The sequence below is a fragment of the Phyllostomus discolor genome, chromosome 5 (genome assembly GCF_004126475.2).
Source record: "Phyllostomus discolor isolate MPI-MPIP mPhyDis1 chromosome 5, mPhyDis1.pri.v3, whole genome shotgun sequence".
Classification (NCBI taxonomy): domain Eukaryota; kingdom Metazoa; phylum Chordata; class Mammalia; order Chiroptera; family Phyllostomidae; genus Phyllostomus; species Phyllostomus discolor.
In genome coordinates, this window is record NC_040907.2 from 114,425,359 (window position 1) to 114,444,366 (window position 19,008).

At 43.7% G+C, this 19,008-nt stretch overlaps 1 long non-coding RNA gene across 1 annotated transcript; it reads right to left on the minus strand.

The window, feature by feature from the left end:
* Positions 1-1,544: 1,544 nt before the first annotated feature.
* Positions 1,545-7,519, minus strand: LOC118500465. Its single transcript, XR_004903024.1, has 2 exons — positions 7,454-7,519; positions 1,545-1,638 (listed from the first exon to the last, which is right to left on the minus strand). It is a non-coding gene; the product is annotated as an uncharacterized LOC118500465 (long non-coding RNA).
* Positions 7,520-19,008: the final 11,489 nt, after the last annotated feature.

Genomic DNA, 19,008 nt, shown 5'->3' on the forward strand with positions numbered 1-19,008 from the left:
GTATTACATTTGCAGGATGGGGCTGAGACAGGGGCCGCATTTGTTAAGCGAAGCATACAATAAACCCAAATGCAGAGACCAAAAAGAGATAAACTATTCCTAGGGTGATCCGCTCCATGGGGTTTCATTCCACAGGGGTCACAGTCACTAGTCCAATTCCCAACGCTCCTGCGAAGGTGCCAATTAAAGTCAGGTACCCTGCAGAACAATGGTCCATTCCTTGGTGTCTTCTTTACTGGCTGGCATCCTCTGGTGCATTGACATGGGTATTCTAGGTGCAGGCCTAGTCCTCAGGTCCTCGGGATCTGCTGCTGTTTTGGCCCAGCTGTGGTGGATCCAAGGGGTGACTCCTGTAACCTAGGCAATGCTAGAGGCAGCAAGTCTGTCCAGGGAAGTCCAGTTTCCTGGTAGAATTTAGCTAAGGTTCCATTTTTCGTCCATGTCCCTGATCTACAGTGAATACTTCCGACAGGTGTGGTTGCTGAGTGCTGCGCTGGGTGACGCACTGGAACCCTGAGGGACCTCGTAGGCTGCTGGGGCAGGTGAACCCAATGGAGCACCATGAAGGGCCGTGACAGAGGACTGCAGGGACAGCTGTGGGGGCACTTCAGATACACAGTGCATGCCCTCTGCAAGTTGACGTGAAGAGTAGGAGTGGGTTCAGGATGTGCTTTTGGTGCTCTTTCCTTAATACAGCCAGGCATTTTGGCAGCGTGTGTGTTCCCTCCCAGCACCATTCCTGGGATGGGGCCACCAGGAGGAGGTCATCCATGTACTGCAGAATCGGCAGGTCCGGCCCGCCCCCCTTAGTGAGGGGCTTCAGGTCTCCTGCTAGGGCTTCTCCAAATAAGGTTGGGGAGTTCTTAAACCCCTCGGACAGTCTAGCCCAGGTTAACTGAGTCTTGACTGCTATGTGCGGATCTTTCCATTTGAAGGCAAAAATGGGTTGACTAGAAGGTGCCACAGGAATGCAAAAGAAGGCATCCTTCAGATCAAGGAAGGTAAATCACGTTGCTATTGGGGGAAGCTGGCTCAGAAGGGTGTATGGGTTTGGGAGGTCTGGTGGAGGGTGACGGCTGCTTCATTGACAGCACACAGATCCTGGACTGGCCAATACCTGCTCCTGTCTGTCTGCCATCATGAGTCTGGGCAGGTGTGGCCCCATGCTATGGAGCCAATATTCTCCGAGCTCCCACGCAGGCACTGTAACTTGGGGGACCTGCCTCCCAGTCACATCTTGGGTGGGGGGAGTGTTTCTTTATCTCCCTGGCCCAGAGCATGGCCACAGCTAATCAGCATATCTAAGTGACCAGCCAAAGGCTATAGGTATGTCAAATGACTATGCCATGGATTGGCTGTAAAGCTGTTGCTGTACAAAACAGCTCTGCATGTTCTTGCTCTGTGTCCCTTCCCCAGCTCACACCTGTGGGGGAAGGGGTGAAGACATCTTAAAATCTCCTGGATGCCTTGAGCTTTGGACCCCATTTTAAATGCCCATTTGGGGTCCCCTCTCTTGGCTGTACCCTGTAATAATCTCTCATTTCAGATATACACCCACTTTAAATTCTTTTAAAGGACAATCGACGAATGTCTCATCTTCTTGTAACTACTTCTGGCTGGACATGGACGTCATCCTACCTATCCATGGGTCAGAGGTGCCCTGAAAAGGAGAAGTGGTGCAGCATGGAGGGAGTCCTTCTTATAAGGGGAAGGACCTTACAGAATCCTGGTCAGTTGGTTGTCACCAGAAAGTCGCAGGCTTGGTGTCCAAAGACTGGCATTACTGGACCATTGGCATCTTGGTCATATTCTGGAGATGACAGATTTGGAAAGAGTTGGAAGGCCCAATTAAATCATAACCACTAAATGAGAAAGCCAGGAACTTAAGTAAAGAATGGCTTATCTGGAGGAAGGTGTATAAGGCATGCTACACCTATCCAAAACTCTTATGGCCCATTATACTTCACTCAGGCTGAGGGGAATACATTAGGATTTCCCTTCTTCTAGATATCTGAACCCTTCCTGTCTAAGCCATCAAGACAGAAAAGGGAAAATCAGTTCTAAAGTGAAGCCCACAGATCACCCAAACTGCTCACCAACCCAACCACTCAGTTCAGCCAAACCATTGAATTTCAGGGGGCGATGATGAAGAATGGGCTCCTTAAGTGACGCCTGTATTGCAACCAATCACTCAGGTAATGAAGTCATAGGCATACGTCCTATGAAAACAGAAGAACACACAGGTTAATTCACACAATAGACCCCAAACCAGTCTCTGTGCCTGTGAGACTGTCTTTTGGGAAGACATTCAGTTGCAAGATCCTTCTTGCAATGACATTCAGCAATGGCAATTTGACAGGTCCTCCATACCGATAAACTGTACATCTTTGATGATATTACAAAACCAGTTTCAACTTTCAAACAAAAAGGCACTTTCAAGACCATTAGTTGCGTCATCCTGGTGTTCAATACTGAGTATTGTGATTTTCCTTGAACCACAATTTTTCTCCTTAAGATCACCCTCACTGTTATTAAAGGGACTACTTTGAGTTCCGCTTTTCATTTTGACTGTTCATTTGAATAAACACACCAAGAGCAGCCTGGATCACTTATGATCTTTAATTTTGCTTTGTTGGAACTCACACAGGGAACCTTTAGATTGACTTCTCAGTCCGCCCCTCGGAGCACAGAAGCAGAGCCACGCATCTGCCATCTGGCTTCACCTGTACCAGTTGTTTCACTCAGATCCTTGAGGCTTCCATTGTACCCACAGGTTCCTTTTTGGCCATCTTTCATGAAAGCAACCTTTGTTCCTTCCCTGGAAAGACTGCCATGAACTACACAAGCAACCAAAGTACCAGGCTTTTCTCGTGGGCTTACACTAGCTTCGCAAGTCAATCCCAGTTCCTCAGGGCTTTCTGGTGACAACCAGAACACATACATGCCTCCTTCAGGCATGACATTCTAGTCAAAGTCTTGGTTAACAAAACCACGATTAGTGGTTTTGACTGATCTTATTGGTTTTATGCAAAGAAACCTTATGTCTTCACTCACTCCTTCAGAATGCCAAATTCTGGAGGGATCATATAGGGAGAAAAATACAAAGCATGAAAAAAAATCCTTTCCCTTCTGATATCCACCAGGCTTCTCAAAACCTTCACTTCCAGACATTCTGCAACACTCACAAACCCTCTATTCTTTCTTTCATACAGCTTCTGATATCTACCAAGATTGCATCTCCATGCCTTATACCTTCTATTATTAACTAATACCACATAATTCCTTCCTAAAACTTTTACTTTTCCATTTATTTTTGCAGTTCCCCACGGGCCTTCTTCATTTACATATATATTATATTTTTATTTACTTTCCTACAGAGTGTGAAGTTTCAACCTTCCCTGGAATCCTCAATTTCCTTTTTAGAGCAGATACAGAGCAAAATCCAAAACACAGAGTTCCAGAACAATACACAGGTAGGGGCATTCTCTTGCACCAATGCGTCCATTGGTGCCTCACACAGACATGCTCCTTCAGGTCCGGTCTCTTGGCAAAGACATGCCCCCTTTGCCTCTGGCTGAAGCACTCGTCAGCCCCAAATGACCCTTCCTGGGTCCTGAGTGGCAGGGGCATTCTCCCCAACCGGTTACAGGTGACCTTTCCTAGGTCTTCAGGTACAGGTTTCTGATCAGAAACAAAAACCAATGTTAGAAATTTGCTCTTTTCCCACGAAACCAGAAAACTAGTTGAGGTTTCCTTTACTCCAGGTTTAACATCCTTTATACTAATTTTACTCATCCAGATTTAACCATCATTTTATTTTCATCCGGGTTCCTTTCCCACACTGGGAAGGATCTATACTTAGACTCAGTACTTAAACTCAGTATGTGGCAGCCAAAAGTCCCTAGCTTTACAAACACTTTCATGACATGACAAACACTGTCACCCTGTACCAGGATTCATTGTTTCTTTCCGGAAGAGGAATTTCAAACCTTCCTCCAGAGTGCAGGTCCAACTTTCCCTTTCTGCCTCAACTGCAGCAGTAGGAAAGTCAATTGGCTTATTCCCCACAGTCACTTGTACCTGGGGCTCCTGTGGGGAAATAGTGAAGGGTTGGGAGATGTCCAATGGAGCCCCTGGGCCTCCTCATTCCTTCTCATCCTCCATTTCTTGCTTCACCATCATTCTACCTGGATTCTTCCCCCTTTTGCGATGGGGGCACTCATTCCTCCCATGCCCCTCCTCCTTCCAATAGGCACATTGATTACAGCCTAGTGCACCTTTCTTCTCCATAGGGCCCCTTTTGCCTCTGGCCCAGTGGCGGGCACCCGATGAGTTTCCCTTTTCTGCCCTGGGGCCCCACTTTTGATTTCCCTGGGCTAACTCCAAAAACACTGTGGCCCGATTTGCCTTCCCTGCTTCCTGGGCATTGTAGACTTTAAAGGCTATGTCCACTAGCTGGGAGGATCTCATTCCCAGTACTCCGTCTACACCCTGAAGTTTGTTCCTGATATCCAGAGCACTCTGCCCAATAAAAGTCATGTTTACCATTCTCACGTTCTCTGGTGCCTCTGGATCAACGTCAGTGTATTTCCTATATGCCTGATAGATCCCCTCTAGAAATTCAGAAGGATCCTCATCTGGCTTCTGCTGGAGAGTCTGTATCATATTCAGACTCCTCTGCTTGGGCACTCCTTTCCTAAGTCTTTCCAATATGCACTTTCTATAGTGTCTTAAAGAGGTTAAGCCATCTCTGCTATTTGGGTCCCACTTAGGGTCTACCCGAGGAATTGCCTCCACTGGGTTAAGAATTCCCTCGGTGTCCTCATCACGGAGACGCTGGGCCTCCTGATCAGCCCTACTTAGAACCAAACGTCTTTCATCTGCTGTCAGCGAAATGTTCAGGAGGGCCTGTGTGTCTGCCCAGTTTGGGTGGTGAGGGGCAAAAATAGAGGCAATGAGATCTGCCATCTTCTGAGGGATCACTCCTATAGGAGGGATTGGCATTCCTCCAGTTCAGCAAGTCGGAAGTGGAGAACGGAGTATGAGCCCAATAGTGACCCGCGGGCTGGCCTTCCTCATTTATTCCGCCTATCGGGTATTGCCTCAAAGGGTACTGGCTGGCTACACCTTCGGAGGCGCCCCAGGTACCGGAGGTGCCCTAGCGAGTTCTGGAGGGTGACACATATGGCTCAGCAGGTGGAGGAGGAGCAGTTGGCTTTACGGGTGGAGACAGTACTGAGGTGGCTCCCCCTGCCTGGGCAGGGGGAGGTACCCCAGCAGTGGTAGTTCTCATCCCGTGTGAGGCTGGAGGTGTGGACACCTCCACCAGCTGTGAAGGTGGTGCCCTCTCGGAGGCCCCTCCTACCTGTGGAGGGTGGTGCCCCTAGGCCTCACCCTGCAGAGGGGGCCAGGCCCTTCCCACCTGCAGAGGGTGGTGCCCCAAGGCCTCACCCTGCAGAGGGGGCCAGGCCCCTCCCAATTGCAGAGGGTGGTGTCCCAAGGCCTCACCCTGCAAAGGGGAGAGGCTTCTCCCACCTGCAGAGGGTGGTGCCCCGTGGAGATGCCCCCCCCACCCACAGGGGGCTGGATGGAGGCAAAGCACAGACACCTCCCACCTGCTGGGGCACCAGGACTCCAGAGCCGACCCCCACCCACTGGGGCTGGGGTGCCCCACAGGCAGGTGGTGTGCAGGCCCCTCCCACCTGTTAAGGTGGCGGCAGAACACAGGATGCGCCCACCTGTAAAGATGGTGCTGGCCTGCCAGCTCTGGTTTCAAGAGCCAAGGGGTCCCCTACGATATGCTGGTGAGGATAGCTAAAGGAGCCAATTCACGAATCTTCGGTAGAGACTTCTCCCACCTGCAAGGGCTGGGGAGTCATGGCGGCCCCCACCTCTTGTGGAGGTCGCAGCACCACTGGAGTTTGTCCTGTCTGCGAGTTCCCATTCCCTGGGTTCAGAGCATTAATGAGGTTTATCTCCTTATTCTCTCTCTCTTCCTGTGTTCGACTGTCAGTGAGGGGTTCTGAGACCACTTTTCCCTTCTGGACCATCACACGCTTCTCTGTCTCTGGCACAAAGCTGTTGTGCAATATTATTAATGCATTAAGATAGTGTAACTCTTCCGATAGTTCATACTTCCTGCAATACTGTTTCAATCTAGCAATGATGCAGTAACTCAAACAACCATTCACTGGCCATCTCAGCTCATCACCCAAAACATAAGTAGGCCACACTGTGTTACAATAATAAACCATTAACTGCTTAGTCAAGGGAATCTTGTATGTCGACTTAGCACAGTAGTTCTCCCAGTCCCTTAGGATTCTACCCAATGGGCTCCACTTAGGGACTGGCTCAGAACTACTCTTACAGTTCCAACAAAGCAAGCAAAAGTTCAAACAAAGCAAGCAAAAGGTCAAATAAAGCAAGCAAAAGTTACAGATGGCGTAAAGAAAAGGTATTTCCAGATCCATTATCCAAAATTCCCGCTCCATTATTCAAAAAAACAGCACTCAGAAACCAAGTTTTCAACCAAAAACACTTCCACCTCTCTGCTCCCTCTCCCCGTTTTGTTTTGTTTCGTTTCCTTTTCATCTTTCCAGGCGTGATAGGTGGCCGATGCCCTCAGGAGGAGTGCGGAGAAATTAAGTCTCACTCTCTCGCACCTGAGGGGGTCGGTCTGCCACAGACAATTATCGTCCCATCTGGGTCACCGAAAATTGTTACAGAACAAACAAGGGGGGCCTGGGACGATATAAAGAAGCCCCCAGGTCTGTTATGTCTGCCACCAGAGGAAAGATGTCTCTCAATGCCAGAGATTTGTGAAAAGGAAAGGAAACGTTTATTTGATGCTATACAAACTTAAAGTAGGGACCTAATGTCTTCGCCAAAAATCCTAAAGTCCCTTAAAGCACCCACAAACAGACACAGTCCTTTCTTCCTTCCCCCTTTGCCCAGTCCAGAGTACCGTATCTCCTAAAGCCGCGGGGGTCCCTACCCTGACAAAGGCACGTGGTCCTCTCTCCCCGGACCACGGGAGTCCCCACTCTGCCAGAGCCACTTGGTTCTCTCCCTCAGGGCCGAGAGAGTCTTCACTCTGCTAAAGCTGTGTGGTTCTCTCTTGCAGGGCTGCACATGGTTCTCCCCCTCAAATGGCTGCCACGTCTCCATTTCAATCCCAGCACCAATCTTCCTCTGAAGCCCCATTTCCAGCTCCTCTCACAATTGGCTACAGCTGCCAGATTCTGGGCAGGGGTGGCCCTGTGGTGTGGAGCCAATTATCTCCAGGCTCTTCTGGATCCTATTACAGATCCCTATTTGAGGCTCCCCTCTTGGCTGCACCCTGTTACAATCCCTCCTTTCAGATTTACACCCACTTTATAATCTTATAAAGGACAATGGACGAAGGTCTCATCTTCTTGTAACTGCTTCCAGCTGGAAATGGACGTTGTTCTACCCACCCATGGGTCAGGGGTGCCCTGAAAGGGGGTGGGGGATGCAGCATGGAGGGAGTCCTTCCTGTAAGGGGAAGGACCTTACAGAATCCTCGTCAGTTGGCTGTCACCAGGAAGTCGCAGGCTCAGTGTCCAAAGGCTGGCATTACTGGACCGTAGGCATCCTGGTCATATTCCGGAGGTGACAGATTTGGAAAAAGTTGGAAGGCACAATTAAATCATAACCACTAAATGACAAAGGCAAGGGCTTAGGTAAGGAATGGCTTATCAGGAGGAAGGTGTACAAGGCACGCGGCACCCACAAGAGTGGGACACTCTGGTGGCCCACTATACTTCACTCGGGCCGAGGGGAATATGTTAGGATTTCTCTCCTTTCAGATATCTGGGCCCTTTTCTGTCCAAGCCATCAAGACAGAAATGGGAAAATCAGTTCAAAGTGAAACCCACAGATCGCCTAAACCCTTCACCAACCCAACCACTTAGTTCAGCCAAACCATGGAATCTCAGGGGGTGAGGATGAAAATGGGCTCCTTAAGTGAGGCCTGGATTACCGTCAGTCACTCAGGTAATGAGGTTCTAGGCATATGCCCTACAAAAACAGAAGAACACACAGGCTAATTTACACAGAAATTCCCAAGCCGGTCTCTGTGCCTGGGAGACTGTCTTTGGGGAAGACATCTTGTTACAAGGCCCTTGCTACAATGATATTTACCAGTGGCAATTTGACAGATCCTTTGTGCCTGTAAATTGAAAAGCAAATTTTCAAGACAGTTAGTTGCGCCATTTCTGATGTTCAATACTGAGTATTGTATTTTCCTCAAACCATAATTTTTCTCCTTAAGATCACCCTCACTGTTATTATAGGGACTACTTTGAGTCCCGCTTTTAATTTGATTGTTCGTTTGCATAAACACACCAAGAGCAGCCAGGACCACTTGTGATCCTTGAGTCTACTTTGCTGGAACTCACACAGGCAGCCTTTAGATTGACTTCTCAGTCTGTGCCCCCCCCCTCCCCCGCCCTGTCCTTGGGGCCCAGAAGCAGAGCCACACATCTGCCATCTGGCTTCGCCTGTACCAGTTGTTTCACTCAAATCCTTGAGGCTTCCGTTGTGCTTACAGGTTCCTTTTGGCCATCTTTCAGGAAAGCAACCTTTGTTCCTTTCCTGAAAAGACTGCCATGAACCACACAACCAACCAAAGTACCAGGTTTTTCTCTTGGGCATATGCTCGCTTCACAAGTCAATCCCAGTTCCTCAGGGCTTTTTCTGGTGACGACCAGAACCCATACATGCCTCCTTCAGGCATGACATTCCAGTCAAAGTCTTGGTTAACAAAACCACTATTAACGACTGGTCCTATCAGTTTTATGCAAAGAAACCTTATATTAATGCTCCCTCCTTCAGAATGCCAAATTCTGGAGGGATCAGGTAGGGAGAAAAATACAAAGCGTGAAGGAAAATCCTTTTCCCTCTGATATCCACCAGGCTTCTCAAACCTTTCCTACAGAGTGTGAAGTTTCAACCTTCCCTGGAATCCTCACTTTCCTTTTCAGAGCAGATACAGAGCGAAATCCAAAACATAGAGTTCCAGAATAATACACAGGTAGAAGCATTCTCTTGCACCACTATGCGTCCAGTGGGTGCCTCGCAGAGACATGCTCCTTCAGGTCCGGTCTCTTGGCAGAGACATGCCCCCTTTGCCTCTGGCTGAAGCACTCGTCAGCCCCAAATGACCCTTCCTGGGTCCCCAGTGGCAAAGCCATGCTCCCCAACCGGTTACAGGTGACCTTTCCTAGGTCTTCAGGTACAGGTCTCTGATCAGAAACAAAACCAATGTGAGAAATTTGCTCTTTTTTTTTTTCATGAAACCATAAAACAAGTAGTTCAGGTTTCCTCTACTCCAGGTTTAACACTTTCACAACCTTTACACATAATTTTCGCATCCAGATTTAACCATCATTCTCTTTAATCCTGGTTCCTTTTCCACACTGGAAACGACTATACTTAAACTCAGCATGTGGCAGCCAAAAATCCCTGGCACTGCAGGTACCTTCCACTAAAATTCCCTAGATTTGCAGGGACATCTGCAGTTTTCTGAAGCTCAGACCCTGCAAACACCCCATAGGTCAGATGCTCACCCTTGGACCTCAGTTCATGTCCTTCAGAACCAGAGCTATCCCTATCAGAACCAGTTACACAGAGAACCTGACTGATGCAGTGCCCACACAGAGCAGCATACAGCCTATAATCTGAAGAGAGCCCTTAGCCTGGCACCTTGCCCAGTTCCAAGATGGAGGGGCTCTCACGTGACCCGTCATCCAAGACAGCGACAACCATGAACCCTCCACCCTCCACAGTGGGGCACTCAAGTCGCTCATCCTCCATTTTACCCAAAACTGCGGTGCACCCACATGGCTTGCTGTCCGATCTCCCACATACATGCAATATAGTACTGTGGCAGAACCCTCCCTCCAAGATGAATTCTCCCAATAGGCGCTGACAGACAAGGGAAGGGACTCAGGTCGCCAGCCTGGCCTCATCCCTCTAGGGGTACTTAGGTTCCATCTTAGCTAAGGCTGCCTGTGTATAATTTGGGTTAAACTCCCAGCCGTTGTGCTGTATGACAGACCGAGGAACCGCAGGTTAGGGCTCACTCATGCTCCGTAGGCTTCTACCCATGAGGCAACAAACACAGTCATTCACACAAACACACCGAGTATATTACGTTCCCATCCACCGGAACTGTGGGAGCCCTGCCTGGGCCTTCTGGCCTGAGGTGTGATCAGTCCCTCCTTCCACTCCAAGAGTGGGCCTGGTTTTCGGGCTCCTGGTCCCCATGGGGCACTTACCAGATTCCAGATTGGCGCCTTCCCAGATACCAGCAGTTTGCACCCTGCCAGCATGGGTCAAAGAGCAGTCCGGGGGCCGAGCCTGCGGAGCCCGGGATGTTCAGGACCCGAAATCACCAGGGCACACACGCCTCCTTATCACCACTGGGCCCCACTGGCCGCCCCAAGGCTGCCTTCACCGGAGGAAACAGCTTGCTCTTGTGAGTCGCTTCCTGGTCAGGGAACCAAAATGTTACGGAAAAGACAACTCAGACGGCCTTGGAGTTTGTGAAGTGGGGTTTACTCAGACCCCAGGCCCATGCAGACCCTGAGGAGATAAAAAAAAAATCCAAATTCTGGGCCTTGAGCTCAAGCTGTAATTTCCTTATATGCTTGTTACACAGGCAGAAGGAGGAGGAGAAGGAGTGTAGTTGCTAAAACAAGGGTTAGTGTACAGCCTTGAGATAACTGCTTATCTGGGAATGGCTGCTGTCTGGGAATGGCTGCTGGTCACCTCCTACCTAAGAATAGCTACTGCTCAGCTATGTCCTGTCACAAACTTACCTCTTAACATATTAAATCTTCCTATCCATAAACATGGGATACCTCTCTGTTTATTTAGCTCTCCTTTGATTTCTTTATTTAGCGTGCTATTGTTTTCTTCTGATTCATCCTGTGCATATTTGGTTAGGCTTACATCTAAGTATTTGATTGTTGGTGCTAATTGTGTTTAGCACCAACAGTGCTATTGTATTTTTAATTTCAAATTCCTATTTGTCATTGCCGGTATATAGGAAAGCAATTTAATTTTTATATTCTTATTTTCTGCATATTTACTATAATCAGTTTCAGGAGTATTTTTCTTCATTCTTTAGGGTTTTTTTTTACATAGGCAATCATGTCATCTGTGAAAAAGAAGAGTTTTATTTCTTTGTTTTAATTTCCTTTTCTTTTTCTATGTATAAGTTGGAATTTTCAGTACATGATAAATAGGACTGGTGAGAAGGTACATCCTTCCTTGTTCCTGATCTTAGGTGTATAGCACCTAATTTCAGACCATTAACTATATTACGTAAATATTTTTGTAGATATTCCTTATCAATTTATGAAAGTCTCCCTTTAATTCTAGTTTGCTCAGTTTTTATCATGAATGTGTATTGGGTTTTATCAAATGTTTTTCTACATTTATTGAATTACTATATTAACATAATAGAATACATAACTTAATTTTCAAATGTTAATTGAGCCATATTTAAAATGTATTTCCACAATGTAACATTTGAACATAAGACATTTTTATGTGTACTATCTTGTCCTACCAACAACATATTACCAGTTACAAGGAGAAATGGGAATATGTAAGAGAAAGAGAAGGCCAGAGAAAAGTAGACTGAAAATAGTCTCCCGTTCGGAGCTCTGCTTCAGTAGTGTTTCTTGCTTTATGTTGAGCAAAGGAAAACTTGTCTTAAATAAGCCAGCATAATTGCCTTTAGAAAGCAAAGACTCCTTTAAGAAAGAGGAGAGAGGAAAAAAGACTTGAGGTTATGTAATTTGGTTTATTTGACTTTTATCTTTCTTTTCTTCAGAAATAGTACTTCAAGGCTGGTTCCAGAATTTTAGATTTGATAAACTGGTAAAATAAAAGGATTTCAATTTTTCAAATTTTGCCAACTGTGGTTTTGCTATGAAAGTTTTATGACAAATTGTGAAGGGCAACAAGGAAAGTGAGGAGAAGATGCCACAAAGTTCTTACATCATTTACTACTTTAGACAATTAGAGCCTCAGATGGTAACTAGATCATACTCACACTTTCCACTCCAAAATTTATACTGCAAACTATTGGGTTGGGTCTTGCAGCTCACATTCAGAATTAAGAGTAGTCTTTTCTAAGAAAGGACAATTTTGAAATGTTAGTGTATTATATTTGCATTCTCACACATATGCTCTAAATCATGCTAAGAACTGTGAGATATAAGTGGACAGGAAGCTAAGATGGCTAATATTCACCAGTGTGAAGCCAACAGCCTATCTGGGCAGACAAGTTAAATAGGAACCATCTAGGCAGGAGAGGAGCTTTATACAGAAAATAAACATCTTAAGGGTCAAGAAAATAAAACCAGTGTGGCCTGAAGAACAGCAGGAAGACTCTGTGAGAAGTGGGGTTTGACTTTGACTTTAAGGAAGAGCAGATTTTTCAGTAGATAGAAAAGGTGTCTCAAAAACTTTTGATGTAAACGACAACATAGTAATAGATTGTGACTCTTCTGCACTGCTTCTGAAGATTTCTTCCTTCCATCCTATAGACAGCTTTGACCTGTTTAGTTCACATCTCTCACTGTCACTCTCTTTGCCTTTTAGGTAACTGTCTCTTGCTATCCTCTGTCCTCACCCAAGGTGAATTCAACGTACAGGTGCACTCATTCTAGGAATCTGGAACTCTGTTGCAAGGTCATTAGCAATGTCCTCTTCTTCCATCCAGTCTCAGCCATAAACCCCATGATCACAACCTCCTAAGCTACAATCTCTGCTCACAAACCCCCGCATCCTAGCTTCCTTATGGAAGTGTCCCCTACACAACTTCTCTTTAACTTCATAACCACTGCTACATTCACTGCTCTGTTTTTCACAGGACTACTCTGAGTTCACTCACACAGCTTAGAGTCTATGGACATTCATCACAATTGCATTTTTACAAGCCCTTGGCTAATGCCCATCATCCCTGTGCTTCATCAAAGTAGCTAAACTTGGCTGAAAAAAAATTACAAAACTAAAAATGTTCTTAATCACCAAAAATTTATAATTATGTTACCTTTTGTATGCCTGCAAAATTTGGGGGAAAAGTCAGACTAAACTCTATTTATGGAGGGCTCATCAAGGCAGGTTTGCCCTTACACTTTCAGGTCCTATGGGCTAGAGTACAAACAGAGGTCTACAGATCCTGGGTCTATGTATCTGAAAGTATAAACTCGCCTAACAAACTGTTAAATAAAATATGGCCTATTCTTCTGTCTTGACAAATACACCTTCACAATGACTTAAAAGGCCAGGTTTCAATCCAGTATTTTAGGATTCCTCAGAATTCTGTGTGAGCTAGTAAAATAGACAAAAGAAAATAAAGGCAGATGGCCTCCCCTTTCTGTTATTAATACCAGTTCCCACCTCCATTACGAAGGTCTTGAGTTTTTAGACAACCTAGTCAGCATGCCCATCTATATTGCTCCTAACAACTGCCCCATGGTCTCTCCTAGGGCCTCAAGGTGTACATAGAGTTTTATCTGCTCTCAGGAGGGCAGGCATGTGGAAGAGAGTAAGCAGGACAAGGAGAACGTCTTGGGCCATTTGGAAAGGGAGTTCTGGGATGCCAGCTATCCAAATGCTGGTTTAGAGGCTCAGGTTGGGTTTTGGGTATGCATATGCATATGCACTTGACCCATGGCTCAGTGCCTGAGTGGGGCCCCTAAAGCATGAAGTTGTTGGTAGAGTAGGATCTTTTTGTCAGGGTATAATGAGAAAACTCTAAGGATATAACTCATCATATAGGCACAATGAGCTGAGCCACCAAGAAAGCCTCTGTCATTAAAAGATTACAGATTGATAATACAGTAAGCCTGACATTCAAACCCAGTTTACATTCAGAGAAGAGAGAAGATTTTAAGCCTATCTTGAGATTCCCAGGAGCCTCTGCAAAAGATGGGGAAACAAGAATCTATGTTTTGGGACCTCATATGATATTAATCAAAGATGGCCATCTCTTATCAGAACTTTTTCAGGTTCTACCACACAGCTTCTTGCAGTGTTGGCATGTGAGGGCTCCACTCACTCTATGCATGGAAATATCCAGAGAAAGGAAAACAGTGGTAGCGAGGCTTGCTGAGAGACCACAGTGAACAGAAGACCAATGCTATTTCCCAGAGTAGTAATGGCAACTTCATTTAGAGAAACATTGCCAGAGCTCTTGAAAAACAATCCCAGGACCTTTTTGGATTATTTGGGGACAGAGCTAGTTCCTGCAGGGATTTAGGCACCTAGGAAGCAGGTTATGCAAGAGACCAGAAGCCAGGGGATATTTCCAGTTACTTCTTACTAGTTTTCAGGTTGTGGTGTAGAGGCTCTATGGCCTAACAATTTTCCACCAGAAGTAAATACAGATGCACATGTTTAGGACAGGGATAGTGAAGAAATGAAATCATTTGACTAGAGGAATTCCCACATAGAGTAATAATGCCAGCTGTTTTCTCAGGAAAGAGACAAAGTAGCATTTCTTGATGTCTGCTATGAGTTAGGCATTTTACGTATAAAGTTTAATTCTCAAAAGAATCCAGTGGCATAGGTCCCCATAACATCCTGAGGCTCAGTCAGGTCAAGAAATAGGCCCTAAGATACGTGATAGAGATATGGTTTCTGAGCAGTGTTTGTCTCCTCTCCTTTGCTGCGTTCCGCAATTGCAGAAGTCTCTTTCCTAAGAGTCTCCTAGAATCCTGGCAGTGAAGGTTATCTCATAAAGAAATTCTTACAGTCAATGTAAATAGGAGCACTCTTTTGACTGTAGCTTTCTCATATATTTCATAGTTTTAGATTTTAAATTACATTCCATTATGTGTAAGTCTGAAGTAATATTAGTTTTTTTTTGCGGGGGAAGTGGATATCAGAAGTTGCCACAAAGGGACTTGTAATTAAATTGGTATGTCAAATTTCCAATAGTATCATTTTCACATAGGCATTTAATAAGTAATATTTGGGGATAAAATAGAGTCTAAAGGGTACTTTGAAAAAATATAGAATAGCACTTACATCCCTTTTAGATATTCCCTCCACTTCTGTCTATTGAACAGCTTCAATGCTCTGCTACCCTATCTCTGAATCTCATACCCAGGCTCTGTCCCTGCTGCTTCTTGAAGATCCATAGAAGAAAATTCAAAATTGGCTCTCTTGGTTATTGCCAGTGAACAAAAATCTGGATGATGATAGAAAGATAATATCATTTCTGCTGCTTAGAAAAGTTGACATGTTTTAGTGCCATGTGTATAAAAAAAACCTGTGGTTGCTGATAGAACTGTGGATTTTTTAATGTTTTTAGTGCCAATTTTATATAGCTATGCAAAACTAATGCTAGCTTTCCAGGGTTGCCACAAATAAGAGTGACTCCAATATGCCCACAGGTGAGGAGAGACAGAGCCACGTGGTCATGAAATCACTCTTTTATGATCACATTGAAAGAGCCATGAACTTTCCCCACTTGCTATTATATTTTAATTTACTGACACATTTGTGATCACACATATAAATCAGTGTGCATCTTTGAAAGATATATTGCACACCAAATCCAAGCAAACTACTGCATTCTGTTTTATGGAACCTATGTGACCTGACTGCAAAGAGTGTATTTGATTAATCAGAACTAAGATTTTAATAAAGAAACAGCAGGTGGGCCAACCACAAAATTAAAACTCCCAACCGTCTCAGAGCAATAAAGTCATAAATATAAAAGTGCTCAAAATACCTCGTTTGCACCTTTGAATAACGTCCCTGCTTAACAAGGAGGGAACACTGGCTTGACCAGCAGAGGGCAGTTTTCCATGTATGTTGCCATTTCCGGGTTCAGTCTTGTCCCAGTATCTCTGTCAGTCTTTCACTGAGTTATACAGCAGGGCTTGTGTGCTAATTAATTGCCATCTGCAGTGTGTTTTTACCAGTGATTTTTGCACCCAGTTGCTCAGTTGCAGTATCCTATGAACTGCATTTCAACACATGCTGAAATACAAAAATATGCATCTGGTTTCCTAATCAACTTTGGCAAATTTAAGGATTTATTTTTTTTTATTTTTTGAAGAAACTATCAATTTATTTCTGTGACTGTTTATAGCCTCACTGTTAGTAGTAAAAATTTTATGGCTTTTTGAAGAAGCCAGATCCAGATTTGAAATCAGGCTCTGCTGCTTTGTGGTTGTGTGACCCTATATCGGTTTTGTTAGTTAATCTAGTTACTTAAACTAGAACTATTTTCTTACAGTAAAATGTACATAACAATCACAGCCCAAGGTTGTATTGAGGTTTAAACATTTTAAGAATTCGTGAAATATGTACTTGAAGATTTTCAGCCAACCTACGTAAGTTTCATGTGTACTCAGAATACAGCCTGCCAACAATTTTACCTGAGGAATTCCTGAGCACCATAACCATAAGCTACACTAACTACCTCTAGGAAGACAGTTGAATCAATATGTACATCTGTTGTTTTGGTGACTGTAAACTTGGCAAAGGAATGATAACAAATATACCTTATAGTTCATAAAATGTTGTTATGCACATCAGTATTCATTCTTCATGGCAACTCTTTAGCTATGCAGGAGAGACATTAGGATCTTTTTACAATGAGGAAATTGGGCCTCAGAAAGTTAAACAATTTGCTCAACTTTACATGGTGTTGATAGATACAAAGCTTGAAGTTAGTTCACTTTGACATCCAGTCCAGAGCCTTTCCAACACACAGTCTGGAATCTCTGAAGTGTCCCAGTGATTCCTTTACAGAGTGTCTGCCTCTACATTTGTAGGTAAGATAATTAGGCCAATTACCACCAAGTTCCCTTTCAGCTTTGGTATTAAAAGAGGTCCTAAAACAATTTCAATGGAAAGAAATGCTTCCTACATCAGCAGAGAATTATAATGATATTTGTATAGTTTGCAGAGAATGAGGTTTTAAGATTTAAAAATACTGAAGAAATTTCTTGGAAGAAAGAGGGTTAAAGAAAAAGTTGGTGAGGCTCTATTGGTCCTTGAGTCAGTGAATCATTAGATTTTTAAAAATTCAACTGCTTCATTCCCCTCTTTCAATATTCATTAAATATCACCTACCATCATTCTAAATACCACCCCCAAGACAATACACCATAATATAATTACAATACAACATATAAACTTACTCTTCCTCACTGCAATCCAAGTACTACCCCTAAAACCAAACTAAGTAATTGCAACAGTATTCGTGGTAATGATGCTGCAGTAATAACAATCAACATGCATACACTCTAGGTGCCAGAACTCTCCTTTGTGCTGTAGAGGCATAATCCCAAATAATTTTGTTGTTGTATGAGGTAGTTATTGGATTGGCCAAAACGTTTATTTTTTTCCATAAAATGACTCTAGTAGCACTTAGTTGTCTTCAACTTTATTCAAAACAATTTTGTTAGATTGTATTGTGACAGCTGTCCTACCAGCATGCCTTTAAAAAAAATTCATGAAAACTGATGAATTTTTGTTTAACCATTTTAGTACTGAAGATGGAAGAAAATGTGCAATATTTTCAGCATATTATCTTTATGCTCTATGTTTTCTTTATTATTTCAAGACAGGTAAAAATGCAACTGAAATGAAAAAAATTGTGCAATGTATAGACAAGGTGCTGTGACAGATGAAACAAGTCAGAAGTGGTTTGCAAAGTTTCATGCTAGAGATTTCTTGCTGGATGATGCTCCACAGTGGGTAGACCAGTTGCAGTTGATAGTGATCAAATTGAGAACAATCAACATTATACCACATGGGAGATAACCAAAATACTCAAAATATCACATCAATAAAATTATTGGTGAAAATGAAAAACGAGTCCTCTATTATATGGAAAAAAACTAAACAAAATTTTTGGCCAACCCATACTTATAACATCCGTGTTATACAGCTGAATAATTTATTGAGGAATTCTTCATCTCTTCTGTAGCATTTTTTTCAGGCTACCATTAGTTATTTCATACTTACTGTATTTGTCTTTTAATCAGTTTTCCTTTTCCTACACTATTACCAACACATCAGTCTACAAAGCATCTGGGCTGGTCTTTTAAAATGTAAATTTAATCATGCCATTCCCATGTTTAAATCCTTTATAAAACTTCTATTTCTAAAAGGCATTTCTGACAATTACCTACCTTTTTAATTTCATCTCATTTTATCTTCTCTCATCTTGTTTCATGCCTCACCTTTCTTCCATCATGAGACTTCAACCACATTAAAATTCTCTGTATAACTTGGCAGGATCAAAATTTTTCCCAGTGCAAGGTTTTACCCCATGGCATTTCCTAACTGGAATGCTGTGCTTCCTACTCTTCCTTTTGTTATTCTGATGCATATCTCTAAATTAATGTCATTTCTTTCCTGGATTACCTATTCTCAAGTAGGACACATTTAATTCTTTGGCTCAAATACATTGCTTTTTTATTTTAATTAATACAACAAGTAGTTATATATACATTTATTGTTGTGTTTATTATTGTGTTTTTTTTTCATTAGGGAAAGTTCATGTCTGTTTGATTATCATGACACATCCAAAATTTTGCCCAATTACTTGCAGAGAGTAAAAATGAATTAAATAACAAAGTCAAGGACTCAAAGTTTTCTCTATTTTTTAATATATTTTATTGATTATGCTATTACAGTTGTCCCATTTTTCCCTCCTTTATACCCCTCCACTTGGCACCACCCTCCCACCTGCATTCCCCTGCCCCCATTGGTTCATGTGCATGGATCATACATATAAGTTCTTTGGCTTCTACATTTCCTATGCTATTCCTAACCTCCCGTCTCTTCGGTTCCTACCATTTATGCTTCTTATTCCCTGTACCTTTTCCTCCATTTTCTCTTCTCCTCCCCACTGATAACCCTCCATGTGATCTCCATTTCTGTGATTCTGTTCCTGTTATAGTTGTTTGTTTAGTTTGTTTTTGCTTTCTTTAGATTCGG